The 24,267-nt window shown below is 35.2% G+C and overlaps 1 protein-coding gene and 1 long non-coding RNA gene across 28 annotated transcripts in view; one reads left to right on the forward strand and one right to left on the reverse strand.

Annotated features, from left to right (window-relative positions):
- Positions 1-24,267, reverse strand: part of RBFOX1 (RNA binding fox-1 homolog 1) — a 1,699,751-nt gene that overhangs the window by 672,543 nt on the left and 1,002,941 nt on the right. The window lies entirely within an intron of this gene.
- LOC127539782 (uncharacterized) lies at positions 5,588-7,006 on the forward strand. Its single transcript, XR_007948033.1, has 2 exons — positions 5,588-5,969; positions 6,908-7,006. It is a non-coding gene; the product is annotated as an uncharacterized LOC127539782 (long non-coding RNA).

A 24,267-nucleotide genomic window follows, 5' to 3' on the forward strand; every position in this document is an offset into this window, starting at 1 on the left:
TGTAATGGTCAATGATAGCACTTGAAAAACTATAGCAACAAAGAAACAGGAAAACTTATTACTTGGTTGATAAGAATAGGATAGGAACTAATTAGACCTGAGATTTCATTAGCTTAGGAAACTTCTATTTAGCATTTAAAGCCTTTTAAAATTTGTCTTCTTCTGACTTTTCCCAGTCTGCATATACAGTTTGTCCCTTTCCATGCAGTCTATCATCAACTGATGTTGTCCTATACCCAAATCTTCTGCTTTGTACAGGCTGGCTATACCTCATTCCCAAAATGCTTTTTCTCCTTACCTCAAACTTGCAACTCCACATTCCCCTCAAAGTTGACCTTAAATGTTACCTCCTAGGTCTCTGATTTCACTGGTATAAGAATCTCTCAGGTGAAGCAATTCTCACTCCAAATGGACATCAGTATTTTAATTTCAAATGAATCTTAGAGAGTTTATTCTTAGAGCATTGATAGGTTAAATAACTCATCCAGGGTATCATCCATCCAGTATATGTAAGAAGTGACACTTGAACCTGTCTTCTTGGATTTTAGGCTAGTTTTTTTTTTTTTTTTAAAACTATGTTATAGTTGCTTCTAGTTAATAAGAATAATTAATTTAAATAGGAAGTTACTGGATGATAGGCTAGAGCGAACTTTTTCCTTTGTCCTAACCTTTTCACAAAGTGGCCTTCCCAGCATTATTCTGATATTGGAGTCTCTTTATTCCACTCACAAAAAGATCTCTTGCTCAGCTCTTCTTGTTTGGAGGGGTCCTATGTGTTATTTGTCCCTATATGGGGATATATTTGATATATATATATATACATATATATGTAAATATATGTAAAAAGGTGTTTCCCCCTGGATTACTGTTAGTGACATCCTCTGAGACATCCAATTTGCAGGAGTCCCTGGAACATCTAATACTATGCAAGATTTCTGCCCTATGAGAATGCAAGATATGGCTAAATGCAGAGGCTATTAAAATCCAAACATTTTTGGTTTCATCAGCTTTTTCTTCAATACTCACTTCAATAAGCACTTATTAATCATTGTGGTTAATAACTTAAAAATCCTGATTACTATATTAGACATTGAGGAATAGCAACATGATAACAATAGAAAGAACAATAGAGGTGACTCAATGGGTAGAATGCTGGGCCTGGAGTCAGGATAAATCTGTGTTTAACTTGTCCTCAGACACAGCAAATTCCAGAAGTATAAGCATGCACAGATTATTTAGCATTTGTGGGCCTCAATTACCTTATCTGTAATGAGGAGTTTGTATGAGATGAAAGAATGAAAGTATATATGAACAAAAGAATATTTATTAAATTTTTCCTTCAAGCAAAGTTCCAAGCTAAGGAAAAAAAGAAGACAGACTTTGTTCTCAAGGAGCTCCCATTTTAATAGGTGAGAGGACAAATGTAGGAAGTTTAGCAGAACATGAAGGTGCTTTCTGATTCTATACATGAATGAATGCCTCATTTGCTATATCAATGCAAAGATGAAGTCTCTGCTCTGTAAAATTTAGGAACTCACAATCTAATGCTTATTTTTTCTAACTCCATTTGAAGATTTTTAAAGTATTGAATCCACATAAAAAAACCGCAGGTGCTTCACTATCTCCTGCCTCCAACACCTAGTGTTTGCCCAGGCAGAATAAGACACAGAGATGATTAGTTTGATGAGGAACAGCCCCCTATACTCACTGAAAGCAGAGCTCATGGCTGATAAAGTAGCAGTCAGACACAACCCATTTCATTGAAATAAAGGCCTGGGTCGACATTGAGCAATTTTGCATCAGCCCATTTACACAAAGTTAGTGCCTACATGGCATGCCAATTTGATTAGAAAATGTGTTACATGCAGAGCAAGCCCTGTCTAATAGAGGGAGAATTTGGCTAATGAAACATGGAAGTGGAAGAGGCTACCTATCCTTCTTTTAAATCTGGAAGCCAATTATTATGATTGGATCTTGACTTTCAATATTTCTAAGGCACAGTGAAATCCTGCCAAGGAATAGGAGTATAAAGGAAAAGGATTGCAGTGAGACCAGACACCATTCCCCTTAGGGACTTGAAATGTAACTGTGTCTCTTTTTCACCCCTGCATATTATTATTATTATTATTTCTCACAAAATTCAGCTCATTTATTACAGGAAAAAAAGAAAACCATCAATTTTCCTTAGAAAACATAATAATTTGATCATGACCTTGAAAATAATTTTAGTCTACCATTTCAAAACTGGTTTCTCATGGACATGAATGTCACTATTCAATTCAATACAATGAAATTCAGCTCACATCTATGAAGTGCTTACAGGATGCCAAGCACTAAGTATATAAAGAAAAAACAAAGACAGGACCTATTTTCAAGAAGGTAATTTAAATCTATCAGAGGCAAAAAACATATACACAAATAAGCAAATATAAAATATATGCAAACAAATAAAGACAAGGAACATAGCATAATGGATAAAGAGCTGTTCTTCAAAACTGGAAGATTTGCGTTTATATCCTTGCTCTAACTTATTCTGGATGGGTGACTCTGGGCAAGTCATTAAATCTCTAAATTCTTCAATATTTTAAGTTGCAGAAAAGGTGCCAATCTTTATTAGTAGAATATTATTTCTTCAAACTGGAAGTTGCTTAGACCAGTTGTATTAAACTCAGATAGAAATCAGGGGCCACTAATTCATACATGAGGATCCCTGCAGGCATTATAATGACTTCATTTTGAAATAAAGCATTATTTATGTTTTGTTCTATTTTAATTTATTTTAAAATGTTTCTAAATTTTACACACACACACACACACACACACACACACACACATTTTTTAAACTGAGGCAATTGGAGTTAAGTGACTTGCCCACAGTCACATAGCTAGGATGTATTAAGTGTCTGAAGTCAAATTTGAACTCAGGTTCTCCTGACTTCAGGGCCTGTGTTCTACCCATTGTGCCATCTAGTTGACTCTCAATTATATTTTAATCTGATTTCCTCTCATTTACAAGTGATGCCATAAATTAAAGGAGTGCTTAGAACAACTGTACCTGGCAGATAATGGGAGCTTAAGTGCTTGTTGGTGATGGAGATGTTAGGGAAAAAAAAAAAAAAAAAAAAGGTGAGTAACCAGGAAATATGAAGAGTACTATTTGGTTTTAGTTTATTATACTTCATTCATGAAGAGGACCAAAATGATATCACCAGGGTAAAGTATATCCAACTGTAGCCAATCACAGCAATTCAAGGGTGGAAGTCTCTATCACAGGTCAGGCACAAATAGTCCTTGTGAACATTTAGAGATCTATTTGGGATAGGAGAAATCTGAAATCTATGGGATAACATATGATATAATAACCACTAAGATAAGTTGGGAATGTCCAGTAGATGGCTAGTAATCTAAAACCGTTCTTTGGGAGAGATATGAAGATAAAATATGTATATTTAGGCATTATCTATAGAACAAAGCCATAGGATGCACTCCCACAAAAGTAGTGTGACATGAACGCTTGCTATTTCTATTTACATCCTGAAGAACTCAGACATCTGATGCTCCTAAAGAATTATATTTAGGTTCTGAATGACCTGACCTATTGGAGGATCAAAAATTCAAGCAATACTCTCGCCACTTCCAATGACTGAGTCAATGGCTCTTTGCTATATGCTGGGTAGATCACACATCCCTTATAGGATCTTTTGAGGGAAACATGTCACTTTAGAGCTGAAGAGTCACTCCATGAAGAAGGAAAAGAAGGATAAGTTGGCTGTAAAAGTGCACAGTGTGGTTGTTTCTTAGGGAAACTGCTAGCTGCCCCTTCTTTCACAAGGAAGTCCAGGTCAACTCCACAGCTCTGTTTATAAAAAAGGCCTAGAGGGATAGCCTCAGGAAGGCCCTCCCTGGAATAACTCTTAATTCTCTTGGGATGGCTGATCTCTGGCCTCTGCATTAAGATTCAGAGCATTATCTGCTCTATGCAAATCCTTTACTGGGGTACAGCAGTGAGTGCAAGGGGCCTGAGTAAGAAGAGACTGCAAGCAGATTTTAATGAACTGCAGAACCAGTGCCAGACTGTAAACTTTGTCTAGATTTGATTAAAAAGAGGAACAATGCCCTCTAGTCACATGGGAGTCAGTCAGGCAGCTGCAGTCCACAAGGGAGGGTCTCTGAGATGCTGTGGAGGTAGACATAGGTAGTGGTACTGCTTTGCCCTCAGAGCTCTCTCTCCCTTGCTCTCCTCATTTAGTGTGTTTACATACATCTGCACAAATATTATGGCAACATGTTGAGAGAGAGAGAGAGAAATTAGCAAGAGACTGTGGTATGTACACACACACACACACACACACACACAGCCCACATGCAGGCGCCTTTGCAGAAAACGCGCATGAGCATCCAGAGAGCCCAAAGAGTCCGATTTTTTTCATAAGCAAAATTCAGTGTGTTGACTACAACCATATACCGCCCCAATATTTATTTACTTATTCAATTCTTTTTAATTGCACCCTTCGCACAACTGTCTCAGGGCACAAAAGCACAAAAATTAAAATATTAATTAAAATACATAAAACATAACAGAGCAGCAATTAAAATGCCTTAAAATAATATATTAAAAAAGCATCAGCCTTAAAGTATTGGCCCAAGAGGGAAGGTTAATTTCACAGAATCACAGCCTACAAAAATTTAAAGTGCGCATGCACAATGTATACTACAGTGTGTTATTGGTTTACTATGAGGGGCTTTGAGAATTTCCGATGAATGCAAATGTTGCCTTCAGCAAGAAAGTGAGGAGTGAAAGTAAGACCTCTAGACCAAGGGCATAATCCCTTTAAAATATTATTTGGTAAACATATTTGAACTGGGCCAATAATTTCATTCTATAGGGGATTCTCAGAGTAGAAGCTTCCTTCTACAAAAGCAAATTAGTTTTTTGCACAGCCATTTAATAGACATAGAAAATAGCCCAGGTCATTGAAAAGTTGATTTATTTGCTCAGGGTCAGACATCCAGGAGGTATCGGAGATGAGACTTGAACCCATATGTTCCTTACTTCAAGGTCAGCTTTGTGTCCATTACTTCCCACATTCAGTAAGCCAGAACGCTGTTATTTAGTTTTGATTCTGATCATCCCAATAACCTGTTTATTTAGAACTAACGAGATGATTACAAATGAAGGTTATATAGTAATGACTCAATTAAGTACATCTATAGCTTTAAAAATAATTTTACAAAGTAGTCTGGCTCATTTTCAATGAGCCAAAAGCTTGATCTCCACTAAGCAGGCCTCTCCAGGGCTCCGGCTAAAATACTGCATCCAGGGCCTTGGTCTGACTGTCCCGCAAAAGCCCGTTCCTGCATACCCCAGGGCTACCCTTCGGGTCAGTACCCAGCAACGCCAGCATCCCCGAGCGAGCCAGCTGGGTCCCGGCCAGAGCTGCCACCCGGAGCTTCTCTCCTCTTCACAAAGAAGCCAGGTGGCTGTGGTATGCTGCTGGGGGACTTAAGCTACAATGGGGGGGCTAGACAGACAGGAATGATCTTTTTTTTCTTCCCCGGTCCATTTCCAGTTCTGCTGCAGAGTAAATAAATCCTTATTCCAGAGGTGTCTCCCTACCCAGCTAGCTCGGCCGTTTGAATCCCTGCAGCGCCATCTGCTGGTAAGCCGATCACAATACTTCTGTTCCTCTGGAGGAATTTAATCACTCCTTCCCTCAAAGCCCAGTTCGCGCATCAGCTCAGAACCCCGAGCATTAGGGGCCAAATGCGCGGCTCATCCAACCAGCATCTTTTGCAGAGCCAGGAGCTGGCCTCTCTTGCTAAACGCTGCCATATGAGAACTCAGCAGGAAACACGGCTTTAAGAAGCTCAGCCCTTCCTCCGGAGACAGAGAATGGCCTGGAAATCTTGTCTGCCCAAGAAAACCTGTCAGACTCCACAGATTGTCCTTATTCTGGAAGAGGGGCCAGGTCTGCATGCACTATTTGGCAGGGCTGTGGCTGAAGGAAGGGGAGGGCTGATACTTAGAGCAGTGCTAAATGAAGGGATACAGCTGAGCTTCTGGGCGATCTTTTTCTACTCCCCTCATTTGTCAAATGAGGTATTGTTGACCTAGATCATCTCTGAGTTACCTGTAATCAACTCGACCACCCGGTCAGCTCTTGTCTGTTGGGAAGTCAAGAGACTATGTTGCAAGTAGATACCACATTGTGAATAGTTTCTGCAAAATCATCTCCAGACCAATCTCTAGACAGAGCAGCCTGTAGTTAGGGGATGCAAGTCTCATACTCTATAGCAGTTTTTGCACAAGTGCCTATAATTATTGCCCATTATTAAAAAGTGCATGAGAAAGAAGCTATGGATTATAAATTCATGGTAGATTATGTTTTAATGTTCCCAAAACAGAATAATAATTGCTAAAACTGCTTTGGGTATCAAGCTTCATTGCACTGAACTGCACTCCAAGAATTATTATTTAAAAAAAAAATCACTTATGGTATCGAAACGGCACGATGTCAACAAAACTCGTTCCCAGCAGCACTCTTCTGTGGCACCACTGTGCCTGAGTGCGTTAGTGACCAGAACAAAGGACAAGTGGCAATGTTGTAAATTAAGGTACAATTTGCAAATGCTTCATTAATATTTATTAAATGATTATTAGATGCTCTTACATTCTCTAATAAGATATTATAAAGCATGTCATTAAAATGCATTAGTAGCACATTCTTAGCAAGGGATGCCATTGCCTGCTGTTAAGGAAAACATGATTTTATATAAGAGCTTAGAGCCTTTTCCAAGAGAAGAGTAGTGGAATATGATAGATGTTGTTATTGGTCAGAGTTGAAGAAGTCTTAAGAAATAGGTGTGTGCTCACCGGCAAATATCATGCTTTTACTCTATTCTCCAGATTTTGGAGTCTCCCACCATATGGCCAATACCTTTGAAAAGGACAGAATCAAGACTGGCTTGCAGTGTGTTCAGTAAAGGATTAGCACATGTTTTTCAACTTTCATTTCTACTGTCTTTCCTCTGGGTCTTCAAAACAGGAATCGATAGCCACAAAGGTCTTTTTTAAAGGGGATGTGATGGAGGGATAGTAGCAAATAAAGTTTATAATGTTGCATGTTTTGTTTCATTGATAACTTTAAACATGTACAGATTGTTTACCCCTTCCCACCTTAAGCTTAGCCATCTTAAACACTATTTCTGAAAATGGAATTAGAAAGAAAGAAAAGGGACCCAGAATAAAAGGTTATATCCAGTTAATTGAAGATAGCCACCAAGAATTTCTCTGGGTCATAATTTAATGTGTTAGCATTTATTAAGCACCCATTATGTGCCAGGCATTCTGTTAAGCACTGGAGAGACAAGAATGGTAAAAGACAGTCCCTCCTCTAAGGGTACTCAGTTTAATGGTGAGACAACACTTCTCACTAGAATCAGAAAGATAACCAGAACCATTTGAAAGTTAGTTATTGCTTTAAGGACACTGCTGAGTCAGTCTGTGTTCCCTAGCCCCCAAAGAAGAAGAAACAGGTAAAAAAAAAATTAGCCAAAATGGCTATAGGTTTATGAATACTACGACCTTCCCTAAATATGCATTATGTGTTCTTATTTAACTTGCTCATGACTGTTCTATCTTAAATATCACTTGGGTATATTTGAAAGATCCCAACTCCCTTTGTAATTAGAGTATAAGACAATACCATTTTTACCATTTGGAGATGTATAGCAAAGAAAGGCTAGAGTTTCTTGGCCCTCACATATATTCTTTTTGGGACCCTTATTGCTTAGAGTATAGTGTATGGCACATAATAAAGTCTTATTGATTAACCAGCTGAAAACTAGGTGGTTGGCTATCTTTGACTGTTACTTATACCCTTCTATTTGTGCCAGTGATGATTTGTATAACTTGACATAATTATCAAAAATCACATTTATTAAAAAGTCCTGTAAAATCATCTTTAAATTATTAGGTTTTTAGAGTTTTAGCTTTTAATTTAAAATTAGGCTTAATTTAATTTAAAGATTAGTTAGATGAAATTAGTTAGGTAAAATAAACTCCATTTATCCCATATTAAAATTTTAAGTTTTAATTTAATTTAAAGATTTGTTAGGTGAAATCTAGGAAAGTAAGAATTTATCTAAATTTCATCAAACTCTCTTAGTCTTTTCTAAAACTGAGTCATCTTCAAGACATCTCTGCTCAGTCATTTCCCTGGTTAAGTCTAAATGCTCAGAGAAGACATTTATTTCCTTAAGATGATTATTTTTGGCCCCCAATAATTATCCCTCTTGTTCTTTATGACCAAACTAAAATAATGAGTAGAGAAATCCATATTGCATTGTAAATAGCATCTCCATTTTTCCTCACAAAAGCATTCAAGAAGTAAAGCTATCATTTGATTTTTTTCTAACACTCTGGGTCATTTTTGGAATAGAATCCACTTGCCATAGGGGAAAGAACACTGAAATAGAAATTTTGAATTTTAAGTCCTGTTTTAAATCTCATTTCCAACAACAACAATAAAAAGATTATCTGCCCACAGGCAGATAACTTTAGCCCTATGGGCCTCAGTTTTCTTATCTGTAAAATGAAGTTAAACTTCTAAAGTGTTTCAACAAGAAGATTCTGTGATTCCAACATGGAATTCTTATATTCCAGTATAGCATTATCTTTCTCAGGGGACATAAATCGAGGATCACACATGAAAATATAAATGAAAAGAGGTATGTCATTTTAAAATAATAGGAATCAGAGGCACAAGTAGGAATTATTTTGCTTCAGCCAAAATATATTCAAGGGTGGGAAGGGAAAAATATTGTGTAGCAGTGCTTCTTCAATGAATTGGACATAGCCTTTCACTCTGCATCCCTTTTTTTTCTTTCTAATTCTATTTTTCAGAAATAGTATTTGAGATAGCTAAGCTTAAGGTGGGGAGGTATAGGTAATTTGTGTATGTTTAGAGTTATCAAGTTTTTTCATTGCAACCACTTTTCCCTTGACAACATTTTTACATGACCCCAGAAATATAAGTATATAAAATAGGTATACAGATAAAATATTAGTAATTGATAAATCATAATTTCATGACCCCCCACATTGTTATATGAGTCCATAAGGAGTCATGACCCACAGTTTGAGAAGCTTAAGTATAGAGGACGGTGTTATTGAAAAACAAGGGATAGGGGAAAATGGTGTGGCTGCCTAAGTATAGTTGAGTTCCACAGGGGTGTACATAAAACAGGGTGTTTCCTGTAGGAGGCAGGAGAGTCTCCTAGAAAACAAAATAAAACAAAATGAAACCCTCTCATCCCAGATGTCAATGCCCTGGAGCCAAACCCCATTTATCCCATATTTGTTATGGTTCTGATAGGAAACCCACGATTTTACATTTTCCACACAAACTGTCATTCATTTCAACAGGGGATGGAAAGAAAGGGATAGAATAAGCATTTATATAATGTCTACTATGTGTCAGGCACTGTGTAAGTACTTATATTACATATTTCATTTGATCTTCACAACAACTCTCTGAGGTAAGTGCTAATATTATCCCTATTTTATAATTGAGGAAACTAAGGCACATAGAAGTTAGATGACTTGCCCATTTAATAAGTAAGGCATGATCTGAATTAAGGAATTCCTGATTACAGGCCCAGGGCTCTAACTACTGCATCAACTGCCTCACACTGAACAAAAGGGATGTGATTTTGCATATACATATTGTCCCAAAAGTCTCAGTTCAGGTTTAACTTTAGTAACTTAAAAGCTTTATCTCCTACTAAGACTTTAGGAATAATCTGTATATGACCCAAGAGAAAGCCTCTCTCTAGCATAGCGGGCTACCAACACAGTAGCTCTCTTTACCATAAATGAGCTATTTTGTGACCACATCTCTGAACTTCTGGCTTTACCTAGAAGCACAGCAATGTCCAAAGCACAATTAATCCTCCAATATTGCCAATACATTGATAAATGTGAGGATAATTTTGGTAGAAAGCTTAAGCTTCTCTGACCTCAGAATTCAACTCAGAATTCAAATATTTGAAAATCAGTTATAACCTTGTAAAATATCCAATAAAAGAATATTTTACAATGGCCAAAACTACAACCACCACCAAAAAAAAAAAAAACTATAGAAGCATACACTTAACAAATTATTTAGACTCATAATTTTCCTATATATGTTATTCATTGTTGAATTATGTGAAAGGAAGAAAGATGGGTAGATCTTTTAAAGCTTTTTTGTTGTCCTTTTCCACTCTCAGATGCTCTGTAGCCTTTCTCTTCATCTCTCTACCTTCATAGTACTAAGACAGTCTATCTTTCAAGCTAGATTTAATCTCCTTCTGGACCATCTCAGACAATAAGAAATGTAAGGAAGATCTCAGTAACAATCATCTCCTTATCAAGAAAGCATAGACAATACACAAAACCTGTGGGAGATGTTATGTTGGAAATACATTATGGCCCCCTAGGAGGGGACATATAAGACCAGCACAGATGGTTTTCATGCAAAGTAGAACAAAGAAAGCAGAATATAAAATGGGTAGGCATTAATGGAAGAAAAGAATAAGAACTTTTGTAATCCTAAACTAGAAGTTCCTAATTTTCAGCTTTAATGGAGATTCTGGATTGGACTATATGATTAATGAAAGCAACATTTGCTCTAGAATCTGGTGACATTAGTTCGAATCTCATAAGCTTGAATAAGTCATTTGAGAATCCCATTGGCCTAAATTATCTCATTTTTATAAGAAGAACTTTGGATTAGAACTATGATCTATCACCTGTAAGTTCCCTCCTAGATCTGAAATCTATGAAGGAAGCCATTCCACCCCAAATATAAACTTACTAGAGTTACCAGCTCCTTTCTTACCTAATCCTCCCTATTCTCTTCCTGTCATACTCCTTGTTCCTCCCTTCCTCTCCTTACTTGGTAGAAAATATTTTTGTGCTCTCCCAGAGGGTTATAATTCATAGATATTTGCTCGAAAGATGGCCTGTCGTAGTACTGTGAAAGGTAAAGAGATGAAGAGAAAGGCTATAGAGCATCTGAGAGTGGAAAAAGCTTTCCTTGCCAAGGTCAGATATATATCAGCAGTGAGACAATGCAACACTCATTTCAACCTGAGGCAACAATAGACCTTGACCTCAGCCACATGAAAACAACAATTTGCCGTCATCTATAAAACACTTTCTTTACATTCCTCCATTCCTTTTGCTTCCCAAACCTCAGTCTCCTGAGTGAGTCACCATATTTTATAACTTGCATGTGTGCGTGTGTGTGTTTTGCATTCTAAGAGTTGGGCAAAGATTTATTTCATTCTCTCATAGTATTTTATAGTTATTAGACAGCAATAAATTTCAGTTAAGTTAGCGTTGCATTTAAATATGCAACTGCCAAGATGGAAAGGTGCTGAATCTATAGTATGTGATAAATTTCCATTATTTGTGATCATGCTCTAATTTTGGACCCTGGCTGGTATCAGATAAAGAATGCAACATTTTGGTTGATACTTCTTCACTAAAGCCTTGCCATACTTGAGGCAGATACGCTTTGTTGCCATAGATTCTGTTTGCACCTTAACAGCTGTTTTGTTTTTTATTTAGAGAGAACAGGGTTGTCACCATCTGTCTTTTGAAAAATGAGTTCTGCTCGAAGCAACACAGAACCAAAAAAAGGCTAAAGTGTAAAGCCAAGTACTATAATGGAGAAGGGGTCAACTTGAACAGGAAACAAAACTAAGGATGAAACCTTTTACTGCTTGGGAAAAAAATAGTAATGAATGTCAGGTTGGTAAATGGGCCTAGATTGACAGTCTGGGAGATTACACTTCCCTGATGAGCCAAACAAGTAAGAGTATGGTGAAACTTAAATTTGCTGGAAACTAACTACCTGGAAGTCTTGATTAGTGAGCTCCCAAATCCACTGCCTCATTTGACTCAAAGGAGAAACATCAAAATCACAGAAATTAGTTGAATTATTTTCTTGTAAAATGATTATTTCTTAAAGTTTTTTTAAAATAAATGTTATAGCAATTACTTCCAGATAAATTCCTCACCTGTTGGAGGAAGAAGTTAAGAGAAACTATCTGCTAGAATGACTATAACATATTCTTCAAGTGTAGTCTATTATTTATCGGAAGAGAAGAAAATACATTCTGACATCAGTCACCTGTAATTAACACTGGGCATTGTATTCATTTTTGATTCTGTTATCCTTCAGGGTTGTCTTCATTACCATTTTGCTCTTAGTTCTGCTTTCTTCTGTATATAATAGCTCATACTGTTCTCAGGGGCTTTCATATTTCATTTCTTTCCTTCCTTCCTTCCTTCCTTCCTTCCTTCCTTCCTTCCTTCCTTCCTTCCTCCCTCCCTCCTCCCTCCCTCCTCCCTCCCTCCCTTCCTTCCTTCCTTCCTTCCTTCCTCCCTCCCTCCCTTCCTTCCTTCCTTCCTTCCTTCCTTCCTTCCTTCCTTCCTTCCTTCCTTCCTTCCTTCCTTTTTTCTTTTCTTTCTTTCTATATATGTATGATCTTTCTATAATGAATTTCCTTTTTATGAATATATTCTGAAGTCAATCTGTTTTTCTATCCTTAACTGGTCACTGAGAATTTAATTGAAGGCACTTAGTCTCTTCATCATTAAAGAAAGATTTAATTATGATTTTAATATTTTACTTATTGGGATAACAGAGCAAGAATTAATCACTTGAAGTTATTTTCTTTTTTCTTCCTTTTCTCTTCATTCTTCCTCTTCTTTTCTCCCTTTTTTTATCTTTTCCTTTCTCTTTTCTCTCTCCTTTTTAATGTTTTCCTTGTTTCCTCTTTTCTTCTTCTTCTTCTTTTTTTAGATTGAATCTCCTATCTTGAGAATTCACTGGACAGATCCCATTAATGGTCAGCATGAGAACTTTGATCAGTTGGGAATAATTTGTTTTCAATTTTAACTGGTACTTACATCTTTAAGCAGCCAAGTGGATTCTTGCTTAGAAACTTATCATATTGGAACCAAACTACCTGTGGACAACTCATCAGTTTAGTGCACTACATGTCAGAATATCTGAACTCCAGATCTCCATCCCTCAGGCACACTGGTGTGCACCACTTAATTTTAATTTTTTTTCTTTTCTTTTTAAAAAATTTCTGCAAAATCATGGGAAATTCTAGATCTACAGTTAGAAGAAACCACAGATTTCATCTAGCACCAACCTCACCTCTCATTTTTAGATGAGGAAACTGAAGCCCAGAAAAACTAAGTCGTTGACTGTGTTCACATAGGTATCAAGTGTCAGAGGTAGGATTTGAACACAACAGATCTTCTAACTTCAGAACTAATTCACATTCATCTATATCATAGCACAGAAAGGTTAGAAATGGCTCTAAATCTATGCTCTTATTACAATTCTGAGCTCACCAGAAATTTAAAGTAAACAAGTAGCTTGAGTATCCAACCATTCTGTTTTCAATGAGGTTTTACTGTAGAGTGAAAAGAAGAATGGGGACCAAAAGAAGAAGTAAAAGTACTTAAATTCATACCATAAACCAGCACACACCAGTCATGATATTGGAGAGAGGGGTGTACTAGAGCTGTGTCATAATCATTTCGGAGAGCCAATGTTAAATTTTCAATGTTATATTTATAATACCTCAGAAATCAGCAAATCCTATACATATCAGGGATTGACTTTTTGCTCTCTTGATTGTCTACATATAAAAAAAGATAGGGAAAATGTTAATGCAGAAAAAAATTAAAAGTGTATCTAGTGTAAAATGGATAATTTGAATTACATTAAATTAAAATTTTTGCACACACATGCACACTTATGTAACCAAGGCATCAATGTAATCAATATTAGAAGGAACCAATGCAGCCAGAATTAGAAGAATGCAAGAAAATAGGAAAAACATTTTTACAGCAGATCTTTTTCTTTTTTTTTGATAAAGGCCTCATTTAAAAAAAAATAGAGAGAACTGAGTCAAATTTATAAGAACACAAATCATTCTCCAATTGATATACGGTCAAAGGATATGAACAGGCAGCTTTCAAAAAAGTAATTGAACCTATCTATAATCTATAATCATATAAAAATGCTGTCAATCACTATTGATTAAAGAAATGCAAATTAGAACGACTCTGAATACCACTTCACATCTATCTGATTGGTTAATATGACAGAAAAGGAAAATGACAAATGTTGGAGGGGGTGTGGAAAAATTGGAACACTAATGTACTATTGGAAAGCAATTTGAAACTATGCCTAAAGGACTATTAAACTGTGCATACCCTTTGACCCAATGATACCACTGGATCTATATTCCCAAAGGGATAAAAGAAAAGGAAAAAGGGGCTATATGTACAAAAATACATGCTCTTTTTGTGGTGGCAAAGTGCTGGAAATCAAAATTTCCATTATTTGAAGAATGGTTGAACAAGCTGAGGTTTATAATTTTGATGGAATACTGTTATCCTATAAGAAATGATGAGCAGGAGGCTTTCAGGAAAAACCCTGGAAAGAATTATATGAACTCATGCAAAGTGAAGTGAACAGAACCAAGAGAACACTGTACCCAGTAATATCATTATTATATAATGATTGACTGTGAATGACTTAGCTATTCTCAACAATACAACGAGCTAAGACAACTATTGAAGAACTTCTGACCAAAAATGCTATCCAAGAGATAGCTTTTTCCTGAGAAAGAAATGATGGAGCCTGAATGCAAGTCGAAGTATACTTTTTTAAACTTAATTTTTCTTGGATTTTTTGTTTGTTTTCTTTGCCATCATGAATGACATGGAAATATTTCACATGCTAGCACATGTGTATAATCTAAATTAAATTGCTTGCCTTCCCAAGAAGGGGAGAAGGAAGGGAAAGAGGGAATTGGGAACTCAACATTTTAAAGAATGGATGTTAAAATAGTTTTTTGTCCAACTGGAAAAAATGTAACAATTTAAAAAAAGTTGTGTTTGGATTACTTTTCCCCTATGAAGGCAGTTTGTTAAATATTGCCATGTCCTTGATGAAAGCCTTTGGCAGACTGACCTGAAAGCCATTGCATTTGCCTCTGAATCTCTGCATGAATTCTGTTAAGCCATTTGTTCTGCTTAGTCATCAGTTAGCCCACACTTTTGATACTATCAACCTAAACCTCAAGTTATACTTTAGCACAGTAGTTTACCCCAATTAGATAAAATTATATGATAGGATTACCTGAGACAAAATTGGATCTTAATTGGCTAATCCATCTTTGCTTTCCATTCTTTCTTGCTGGTCATTTACTCTCCTCCCTGAGAGTAGATCAAGCAGTTATGATTTCTAATGTTCTTTTCAGAATAGTACTTAATCTGTCACTAAAGTACCATCAGTGCCCACCCTCCTCTCCACCCCAATTCTGTGGAATTTACCAAGAATATCCTGTCCAAGAAGATGCCACTTACTTCAGTCTAATGTAATCTAAAATTTATCAAACAATTTTAAAAGTATATTTATTCTTTTATTATTTAAATCTATTATTTAATTTAGAGTCGTTATCTTTTAGTACTCTTTTAAGTACTTATCTAGCTGAACTCAGATTAACTGCAAAAAAAAAATCAATCTTGGTTCTGGAGAGCATATAATAAAATAAATTTCCTTCATTTCTGTAGAAAAGGTGGGGTACTAAGGGTATCAAATATTACATATGCTATCAGATAATACAAATCAGTTTTCCTTCACTGTAATTATTTTGTTAAAAAGCAGGGCTTAATGGGTAGAAAAAATGAGAAACAATGTACAATAAAAACAAAAGGCATTAATAAAATTTTAAAAATTAAATGGCACAAAAACTTTAAAATATTTCTCAAACATTTATTGTTTTCTAGGTGTGTGACACTATGCTAAACAATGTTGATAAAAAGACAGAAAGTATTATTAATAATTATTGGTGTTGGTAATCAATAACAATAAATGGGAACATCTTAATTTTTAAAATCTTCCTCTGTTTCATAAAATGACTCAGAACTGATGAGAAGGCTAAAATAGGAAAGAAAGCCAGTGCACCTCTTTGCAGAAAACCTAAAAGCAAAGGTCTGCCCAGCTCAATCCCAAAACCAGCCTTCCGCTGTGGCAGGGACTTGGAATGAGCCCCTGAACAGGCAGACAGGAGGTAGTATTGCCACCCTCTGTTCCCTGCTTCCCAGTGATGCTGTTATAGCTTGTCTGTTATTACTTGAGCAGCTTGACAGGAAATGCCTGCATTGTAAGAATACTTTCCTTAATGTTGAGGTGTTTTGACTTTATGCCTCAAATAAATACTGTAATCTAAAAAGGGGAGGGGGGAGGAAAAGATCTGAATTCCTTCACTAAGACTTCACAGAATTATTCATAGCAGCTTGTCAGTCTGCTGGGATTAGTCAAAACTTGAAAGGAAACCCAGCATTTCCATTCTAATACTGCATGCACAGCTTTCCAGCAATTATAAAGCGTGCTGCTCTATGCTTCCTTTTATATAGGTTAGCTTAAAATTAATTGTCCCCCAAAAAAGTAAGGACTATTAGATCTCATTTACTGCTGGAACACACACACACACACACACACACACACACACACACACACACACTTTTTGTATTAAATTACAGCTGTCAGAAAGAAAGGAACAAAGCCAGAGTGATAGTGAGAAGGTTTTTTCAAATACTGTTTTCCATTTAGGTTAAGGCCTTTGTTTCTACTTGTCACTTTGTTGTCTATCAGTAGATTACAGGATTACTGTTGTTCTAAATGTATGCAGAAAACTATTTTTAATATCTTATGGTATTGCAAATAGTATAGATCCTTAGATATTATCCACATAGTTGCAGTCACATGGTGAATGACAGGATTCTAGGAAATAGCTCTCTTACATCACTTCCTTGGGCCCTTGAGAGATCATCAAGCTTTCAATTTAATTTGAGAAAATTATATTAAGTACCCTTACCGGGCACTGTGCTAGGTGCTGGATAACAGAACTTCACAATGATAAGCAATATTATGGCATGGAAATGTAATAACACAAGTGCATTCTACATTTTATATTTCACCTTCTTTGGATGTTTATTAAATGTTCCAAAGTCTTAACATGGTTTGACCCTATTAGGCTTAAAATCACACTAAAGTTTATGGATGCCACATATAATTACATACACATGTGTGTACATGTACATACATATATTCACATGTGTTTGTGCATATATATGGCTTATATGTTATAGACTTTTAATCATCATAGCAACTTTCCAACAAGTCCACTATACATACATTAAGAGAATACTCTTGCAACAAAGATATAGAGTTCAGCAAAGCAAATCAACATAATGGTCATGTGTGATAACTTATAATTCATTCTACCACTACAGTCTACTTCATTTTGGCCAAAAACTGGGAGACACTCGCGATTCCTTATAAGTCCTAACTCCTCATGAATTCCACCGCTTGCAATATTCTCCCTCTCCATTTACATATTCTGGATTTCCTGTAATCTTTCTAGTATCAAATAAAATGACATCTGCAAGAAGCAATTATTTTTATTCCTCCTTAATGCTAGTGCCTTTACTCTAGTGATTATTTCCAATTTATTCTGTATATTTTTTGTTTGTACATAATTGCTTGCATGCTGTTCCATTAGACTATGAGCACCTCCAGAGCCACAACTAATTTTATCCCTTTTTTTAATCTTGTGGATTTATTTATCATTTATTAGACTGTTCAAAAAACTTATTGTATATTTTTAAAAATCTAACTAAAGATTTTTTGAACCGAGGATGTCACCCCAACCGCAGTAATTCTTTAGGAATGCTGGAGATGATTACAAGAAATTTTGGGTTTCTCAAGGTCTTGATCATTTTGGTTTTTGGTTTCCCCATTTAGGTCTTATTTTGGGTTCATCTTTTATGTTTTGATTTTTATCCAATTTTACTATTATATTTTCTAACATTCATCTTAATGTTTTTTTTTTTAATTTCAAGTTGCCATATTTGTTTAGCTGCATATGTATGGTTCGTGTGTGGGTTTCCATGTCTAAACCCAATACAGATGAGAAAAAAAAAACACACCTCCTTTCCAAATTGCTCTCCTCTAACAAAGGAGCTAATAAATTACTTTCTAAAATGAATTCAGGTTTAGAATTTGTTCTTGTGAACAAAAACCTCTAGAAGTTAGTCAAGTATTTGGCACTAGCAAAACATCATATAACATAATGTAATATAACCTGACCTTACTAATCAGGGTTCTGATGTCTCTCAATGTTGTTTTATTTTACATTATTGCGGTGACTGTATAAATGATTCTCTTGATTCTGCTTGTTCCACTTTGCATCAATTCATACCCATTTTCACAATTTTCTTTGAAATTTTCATATTCATTTTAAACATTTTTATAGCATAATTATATTCCCTTGTATTAATGTATCAACACTTGTTCAGTCATTCTACAGACACCCATGTTGCTCCCAGTTCATTGCTCCTACAAAATTACTAATATAATTTTAAATATATGGAACCTTGTCTTCCATATTTTATCTTCCTTTATATTTGAGAACCTTCTTTCACACTGAGAAGATTTGACAGATTCATGCTACGACAAAGACAAAAGGAAAAAAAAAGTGGTGGGTTGGTCAAATTAATATACCATGAAGTCTCTAAATGGGAGGAAACTTCAGAAAGCAAGTTGTGTTGCCTTGTCCAGACATCTTTTGCTCTTAATTCTGTTGAATTAATGAAATGTTCTGTTGAACATGCAAATATTATAATTTTACCAACCCAGAGAACTCCATGTGTGGGGATTTCCTTCTTCTACACAAATCTAACCAAGCTATGACATAAATACTATATATAAATTCTTTAATCTTTCTTTCTATCTATCTACCTATATACACCATTGAACTGAGGGAACTCATGTGTATCAGTTTCAGTATCTCTATAGGAAATGTGAATTGAGTGAAAAAATCTCCCTCTATCATATGGGTTTATGCTTTTTATTACTTTCTCTGAGTACCCATTAAAATCTTTAAAAAGAAATTCTGTATCAGTGATTCACCATTTAGTCTCAAGTTGTCAATGGATTGGGGCTGCAGACTTGGTAATGGTATGTGTTCATAAAAAGTCAATAGAATCAAGCTCGGGCACTTAGAATGGTCCACCCCAGTTATCCATAGCTTATTAAACTCACCCCTCATGGAATCATCATGTGCTTTTCAACAAAGAATAGAGTTGGTGCCCTTAGGCAAACAGTTATAGAAGTTAACTAAATTTGAATTCTCTCTGGGCTTTTCGAATGCATTCTCTTTTCCTTAAGAGTTCTCTGAGCTTATATCAAGTCTAATTGATTTTTAGCACAGGGAGCAGGGCCTCCCAATGTAGCACTTGGTCCTTTTTTTTTCCCCCTTGTAGCTAATGGCAAGAGATCCATTTATAAATTGTTAAACGTGTTCACAACTAAACGACACCAAAATAGCTAAGGAATATTTTAATATTCATAGTTTGCTTTGATTAAAATACAAACTTTTCCACGTTAGCTCTAGGATTATTTTTCATAATGCAGGCAGGTTACGGAGCCGAGTGCCACTTAATTTAGTGTTTAATCAGGAGAACTACTGTGGCATTGGGCTGATTAGGCTGGCTCAACTGCTGCCTGCTCAATTTTTCCCCATAATTGCAGGATATTCTTTATGGTGACAGGGGCCCGAACGGTGGAATTCCAATATGCTATACATCAGGTTCTCCATTATTGGATTAGCTAGATGTGGCATCGTTCCTACTGCACTTTCACTCCTATCATTGATCGCATCGTTCTTTCTATTTCACAATTAATGCAAGTCCGCTGGATTGATCAATCTTCTGATGAGCTTGGCCCACAGTCAATATATTCTTATGGCTGTGTGTTACTGATCTGGATGGTTTATCGCCATGCCTCTGGATTTGTCATTCTGGCCAGAGATTTTCTCATTTTTAGATACTTCAGATCTCATCAAGCTGTCTAATCATTCAGTGTTTTCAAATTACACATGTAGCAGTAAAAAAAAAAAAATCAACAATAACATTAAAAAAAAAAAACAACCAAAAATGGTGGTGGGATAATGTTTTCAATAACACAGTTGGTTGTCTTGGGAATTATTAGTCTGTTAACTGAATTTTACTTTATACAACTTAATTGATATCCATTCAAACCCCACAAAAACCAATCAACAGAAAATGCTAGCCTTAAAGCAATATCATAAAAATACAGTTTTGCCAAGAAATTACTCTTAAATTACAACTTTTTCATTGGGGGAGTAATACCACAGTGATAGAAATTCTTACGATATGGTTCCCAAGCTCATACCACAGAATTCAGTTCATCAACCCAGTAATCTCCAACTGGATACCCTTTGCCATATATATGGCTTGTGCCAGCTTGAGTCAGGCAACTTTTAGTTTTATTATGTAATTTTTATTTTATTTATTAATTTTTATATATAACACATAATATAATATAATATAATATAATATAATTATATATAACAATATATATTTATATTTTTATATAAAAACAAAAAAACCCACACAATATAACGAAGTAATATAGGATATGGTTTTTAGCCAGACAGAAGCAAATATTTTGAGTTGAGGTAGTCTCTCAAAAGCACTAATTCAGACATATTTACTATACTGGTTTAAAATACTCATTATGGGAAGCTCCACACTTAGGGAGACAAGTATTCTTTGGATTCTGTGGTTATAGTTTTGGACAGTACATTTTCTATATGGAAATCCAAAGCATTTAATTCCCCTAATGTTGTATTGAAAGCCATTGTGCACAAAGATTAGCACCAAGAGAAATACAGGTTTCTTGATGTTTTCCAGAAAGAATTGCTTTGATATTGTTCAGCCTGAAAAAGTTCCAGCTAATTTCCTGTTCTTCATGATGTTCAGTTGTGCATATTTTGCAGTCCTTTAAAACTTGTACTAGTCAGTTATCCAAACCAGAGTATAGATCCACACAATTAAAAAGTTAGCTGAAGTCTGTATGTATATTGTGCTAGATACCTAGATCAAAAATGAGAATGCAGATAAATAATATATATGTACATGTGTGTATATATATGTATATACGTGTATATATATATATATATATACACACATATATATATATATATATATATATATATATATATATATATATATATATATATATATGACAAATAGACACAGAGGTGTAAGGAGTGCCAGATCTGGGGTCAGGAAGACTTATCTTCCTGAGTTCAAATCCAGCTTCAGACACTTAGTGGTTGTATAACCCTGGGCAAGTCATTTAATCCTCTTTGCCCCAGTTTCATCATTCATAAAATGAAGTGGAGAAGGAAATGGCAAATCACTCCATCTTTGATAAGAAAAGTCCAAATAAGGTTATAAAAACTTGGACACAGCTATAGCTAGACACCCAAATGATATTTTCAGTGTCTGCCCAGATATTTGGTTGCATATAAACACAAGTGAAAGAGACATGGAGCCCAAATAAAAGGAGCCTGTCTCAAGTCCAAAAGACCTGGGTTCAAGTTCTAGGAAGTCATTTAATTTCTTTGTGTCCAGGTAATTCTCTAAGACTTGTAAATTTAAAAGGAGATTCAACATTATCTTAGTGGAGGAATTTTGAATTTGGGGATTTTTGCAGTGAATTCTCAGATCTAACCCAGAAAAAAATATGGTAACAATGCTGATGCTATTTGATTATCATTATTCAAAATATACTAATTTTATAAATGACTTCCATTCATTTAGTGTTGAATCTAAAATTAATATAGCTGGGTACACACAATGCAAGAAAAGTAGATATTTGAGGATTATTGAAGCATATTCTATATTTGCCTTCTATGTATTAGATTTGTGTGTATGTGTGTGTATGTGTGTATACACACACAGGTATTTACTCTGTCATTTAGAATATGCAAAAAATATGTATATACATACATATGAAATTCCCCAACTCAAGAATCTTCTGTGGCCCTTATTGCTTCTCTATTATAGATTATTAATTTTCTGTGTGTCATAGATCCCTTTGGCAATTTCATGAAACCAGTGGAACTGCTTCTCTAAATGCAAGCAATACAATACATAAGATTACACAGAAAGATCAATATTAAATGAAAAAAATAAGTTCATGAACCCTAGTTAATAATCTTTGCTCCAACAATTTGGAACCATGCCCAAAGGAACATCAAACTGCTCAGTCCCTTTGATCCAGTAATACCACTACTAGGTCTATATCTCAAAGAAATGGCATAAAGGGGGAAAGGACAAAAACTATTTATGGCAGTTCTTCTTGTGGTGACAAAGAATTAGAAATTTGAAATGCCTATAAATTCAGAAACTGCTAAACAAGTTGTGGTATATGAAAGTAATGGAATCCTATTGTGCTACAAGAAATGATGAATAGGTAGATTTCTAGAAAAATCTGGAAAAACTTACATGAACTGATGCTGAGTTGAGTAAAACCAGGAAAACATTGCACACAGTAATAGTAACATCGTGCAATGATCAATTATGGCAGATTTAACTCTTCTCAGTAATACAATGATCCAAAACAATTCCAAAAGACTCAAGATGGAAAATGGTATCCTCATACAGAGAAAGAACTGATAGATTGTGAATGCATATTGAAGCATACTGTTTTCACTTTTGTTCTTTTATGTTTTTCCCTTTTCTTCTTTTATAACATGACTAATGTGGAAATAAAAAATAATAATTTTTTTTTTGTCTAATGACTACAAGTTCCCTAACATCAGGGACTATTTTCCCATTTTGTCTTTCTGTATTAGTTGCCCAAAGAGTTGCTTCTATTCCACTAACATTTACCTTGTAATCAATAAAATAAAAAAAGAAACTCCAAAAGAGTTTCTGGGCAGGTTCTTCCTATGATTTGATTCTAAGGTACTTTAAATAAATAAATAAAATCTTGATCATCAGATCAAGCAGAAGAAAATGTAGCTAGAAGTATTATTTTAAAGAGATTACAAAGAAAAATAATAAATGATATATGTTATGTTTTATCTTGCAGGCAAAATTATAAATAAAAAAAGTAATATGGTTGTTGCTGTTTGTCTAAGATCTTGGATTTTTTTTCAAGTATAAATTTTTCATTCTGAAATTAACTAATTATAATTTTTCTCCTATTTGAAAGCCAAGAGCAACAATTTGTCTCTGCCTACCCTAACCCAAACAACAACAACAACACACACACACACACACACACACACACACAAAATGTATTACTTTATCAGCTTCTCTTTACATTCTTCAGGTATATGTCTCTTTTCATATTTTTTTAAGATTGCTCATTAGCAGGCATAATTGGAGTATTAAGAATTATATCTTAAAATAGATATGGGAATAGTTTGTACCTTTTTTATAAAGAGCTAACATGATAGTACCCAACCTTGAGCCAATTAAGCAGGCCCTCTGCTAATGCTTTCCTGCTATTATTAGTAGAAAAGTTATTTGTGCTAACGGAGCAGGAAATTCAACCTCTGAGAAAGGGTAAGTAAGTTCAGTACTTTGCAGTTAGGACGACAACAAAGTTAGTATTCAATTAAATCACATCACAAGATTTATACTAATCATTAACCAAAAGTTGTCTTCTGCTCAGTTTCAGGAAACTGAACAATGAACTAACAAAGAGAAAGACCTTTTAAAAATTAAGCAATAATTATAGTATGTTTGCAAAGTGCAGTTTATCTTTGCATCTCAAATTTCTTGGTTGTGCAATTTGCATACACATTAAACTCTGTGGGAAATTGGAAAGCAATTCAGATTTCAACAATTAAAAGATACAAATTAAAATTGTTAGCATTAACTTAAAGTTTATTGCTAGTGCCATGCTTTTGTATATAAATGAACTCTTGGATCAGGCAGATATTTCTTGACAATCTTCTGCAGTCTCACCACTTACTGAATTCGGATTACCAACCAGATTTATTTTGTTAAGAATTTAAATAGTTTAAACCAGGAGAAAGCTGTGTTTTCTGGTATTCAAAATGATCCCCTCCCCTCCCCCAACAATGAAAGGGGGAAAGGGGAGGTGAGGTGGGGAAAGATTTTTGCTTATTTCTTGTTTTCTGTAAAGCAGTGACTAGAAAACTCAAATCTCAGTATGGCTGACTTTGAGAACAAAAAATCAGGTAAGTGTGAAGGATATTTTGTGTTTCTATGGGATAGAGTGAGCAGTACCAGATTCTGAGTCAAAAGACCTGTGCTCAAGTTGGCAAGTCTAA

Source organism: Antechinus flavipes, chromosome 1, assembly GCF_016432865.1.
Source record: "Antechinus flavipes isolate AdamAnt ecotype Samford, QLD, Australia chromosome 1, AdamAnt_v2, whole genome shotgun sequence".
Taxonomy (NCBI): Eukaryota; Metazoa; Chordata; class Mammalia; order Dasyuromorphia; family Dasyuridae; genus Antechinus; species Antechinus flavipes.